Below are 3,766 nucleotides of genomic sequence, written 5' to 3'. Positions count from 1 at the left end.
AGTTCCAGGTTGTTGGTGGCACACCACACAGCCAGGTGCTGCACCTCATCCCTGTAGGCTGACTCATCGTCATCCTTGATCAGACCTACCAACGTTGTGTCATCTGCAAATTTGATTATGGTGTTGGAGCCATAAACAGGAACACAGTCATGGGTGAATAGGGAGTACAGGAGAGGGCTAAGTACGCAGCCTTGTGGCACTCCAGTGTTAAGGGTGATGATGAAGGAGGAGAGGTTATCTAACTTAACAGACTGATGTCTGTTAGTCAGAAAATCTAGAATCCAGTTGCAGATGGGTGTGCTGATTCCAAGATGGCTGAGCTTGGAGATCAGCTTGGAGGGGATTACTGTATTAAATGCAGAACTGAAATCTATGAACAGCAATCTCACATGTGTGAGAATAAACACTATGAATATGTTCTGATACAGCAGCACAGAACTATTCTGTTGTGTCCCATTAATAAACACAATGAAAACAGTTCTGTCCCACTGGATAAAAGAGAAATGTTTGTGTATTTTTGGTATTATTAACTGAAATGATTGGATATTGGGTTGTGTATTTGACCTGCCGTATGAGCAGAACTTTCAAAGGTTTAGATCACAACAACTTACTTTACAAGTCTCTCTTACACAAACATATTTAGTAAAGAAAATAGATTAACTGTACAAAAATATATGAATATATAAAAATCTACAAATACACATGGTGATGGTGCAGTGGATAAGACACATGCCTTTGGTGTGAGAGACCCGGGTTCGAATCCACTGTGAGACACCAATGTGTCCCTGAGCAAGACACTTAACCCCTAGTTGCTCCAGAGGCGTGCGACCTCTGACATATATAGCAATTGTAAGTCGCTTTGGATAAAAGCGTCAGCTAAATTAATAATGTAATGTAATATATTGTATTAGTATAAGGTAATATAAGGTAACAGTCAGTGAGGAAGATAGTTTTTAAAGGGTCATGAAACCCCAGACTACTTTTTCTGGGATTGTATCAGAGGTGTTTGTGTTGCACATCATAGAAGACGATGTTAGCGTTCATTCATTTTAATTGTTGGACAAGTTAATTTTGAGCTTTTTTGCAATATTTTGGTCTTCCAGGTTTAAAATCTACACAGTTTGTGATGTATCAGAGGATTATAATACTTTGATGACGTGTCAGTGTCTCATAATTATTCAGACCTGTAGCACCGAGCCCAGAATCACGCTGTGTTTCCACCGTCGGGTCAGAAACTCCTCAACGCTTCATTAAAACACCCTTTACACGCCTCTCTGGAACAACGGCACACAACTCCATTTCAGCAACAAAGAAGTTATCAGAAAACTAATAATAGATAAGTCACTGGAACCAGCGCGATCACAAAACAAACATGATAAAAGCAGATGTTTGTTAGCATGTTTTGGTAAAGATTAACATGGAGTGTAGATGAGTTAGGACCGATAAAACATGTTACTATACACTACACTAAATAATACACTATTGTGATCGTCTGAATGAGAAGCTGACTCTGATTTCTTCAAGCGGTCTTTCCATGTTTACTATGGTAATGTTAATGGCTAGTGTGCATCGTCTTTATCTCTTAATAATATTTCTGCCTTGTAAGGTGATCATAATCCACATCAGATCTCAAACAGAAGTTATTTCAAACACTCGCTGCTGTCTGAAAGTGAGTTCTGAGCTATTATTATTATTAATGTCTTTAACTTTATGAAATGATCCTCAGCACTGACGCTCTCCAGACGCAGAGAAACACCACCTTTATTCATAACCTCCTCTAACCTAAACTCAGAGACCCAGGTGGCCAAAAAACCCTGGCCGTTGTCCCAGAGGAAGACCCAGAAGTGACAGTGGAAACCAGACTGACCCTGCCTTTATGAAATTACATTTACATATAGAAACATGCATACACATACACACATATACTTTATTTTATATTAGTCTTCAATCCTCAGTTTGTAGTCAGTAAACATGATCACATTCAGCAGTCACAGCAGAAGTTTATTAGAAGTCTATTCAAAAGTTGTATGAATCTATTCTAAGAAGGTTGGAAGCTGTATTAAAGACAAACACATTAATAAAATACTATCTATTTCTAATGTGTTCACATTATTTTCTCCAACCCCTGTGCACTTAAAGGGATAGTTCACCCAAAAATGAAAATTAGCCAATGATTTACTCACCCTCAAGACATCCTAGATGTATATGAATTTCTTCTTTCAGACAAATATAATCAGAGTTATATTTAAAAATGTTCTGGCTCTTCCAAGATTTATAACGTGGGGTCGGACTCAAATGAGAATTAAAATAGAGGACTGTAACATTACTAGTCATGTAACATGTGAAATGATGTAAGATACTCACTTCAGTGTGTTGAGTGTACAGTGTTTATCCTGCAGTAGAGCAGAGATCTGATTCACTCCTGTGTCTCCTAGTTCATGTTCCCTCAGATTCAGCTCTCTCAGGAGTAACGGGTTTTTACCCACAATTCCAGTCACATACTGACAGCCTTCATCTGCAGCAGAACCCAAAAACCTGCAGAAGAGAAGATGAAGCTGGAATCAATTCAATGTGCATTACATCACAAAGCATTTAAAGATTGTCAATCACTGTTTGTAACAAAAAGCTATAGTTCAAGTTTAAACAGTTGAACATTTAAATACACAAATATTTTTAAGAAAGACAAAAGTCAAAAGATACTCAGGAACAAAAGCTCACTAGATCATGATTCGCAAGCATCTGAAGATCTTTCTGGCTTTTAAGCAAGAGACGAGGAAAGTTAGCAAAGAGAGAACTAGCTTGTGACAGCTAAGCATTCACAGTGATATATTTAGTTGATCTTTTGATGCCGGCTCTTCCTATTATTATGTAGCAGAATTCACCAAACACTGGATTGCTGATCCACTAACAGAGAACATGATCTGGGTTCAGACCATCTCTGGATTAGGGGTGGGTATGAAAGTGACCAGCGGTATTATGTTGTTCCATGATGTGGATTTTGCTACACCGTGGATACCATGATATATTCAAGCATTCAAATTTTGCATTTTATATAGTTTTGTTCAATTTGATACACTTTGCAAATTTGAACACAAATTATGATAAAGAGTCGAGGTTGAATGTTTTTGTCCTCTGTGTGCAACACCATGCTACATCGAACACAGAGCATTATAACAGACCAAACTAATAGAACACAGATAACCTGCTCCAGTGGTTCCCAAACTGAGGGATGGTGTACAGTCAGCAGATTATTTTACAAAATAAACCTCTACAGGGTGATTAAGACTACACTGTATAATTTCACCGCGGCCACTTGCCTGATAAGTAAATAATTGAACACAAAATATTCACTCAACATTAACGCTCAGTTATCAGTTGTAGCAGTTGTGGTTGTATCAATAACAGACCACTAGATGTGACTGATGAATCAGAGTTGTATTGCAGGGAGTCATGTAGACATATAAATGAACAATGCATGATTCTGCTCTAAGTGTCTACACCAGACGCGAGCAGCTCGATTTGACAAAAGCAAATAGTACTCAGTGATGTTTTCTGCTGTTGATGCGGCACAAAGCATATAGCCTTGTTGAGCATAAGAGACTTTCCAAAAATAAAAAATGTTGTGGGGGGGGGGGCTTTAAACTATTTTTCTCTACAAAAGATGGGCCTGGCAGAAAAAGTTTGGGAACCACTGGCCATCTCTAACACACAATGTTTAATTTAATTTAATTCATACAGGCCCCACTTTTTGAGAAAAACAATGGCA

Source organism: Carassius auratus, chromosome 22 (genome assembly GCF_003368295.1).
Source record: "Carassius auratus strain Wakin chromosome 22, ASM336829v1, whole genome shotgun sequence".
Classification (NCBI taxonomy): domain Eukaryota; kingdom Metazoa; phylum Chordata; class Actinopteri; order Cypriniformes; family Cyprinidae; genus Carassius; species Carassius auratus.
This window is presented reverse-complemented; position numbering follows the sequence as displayed.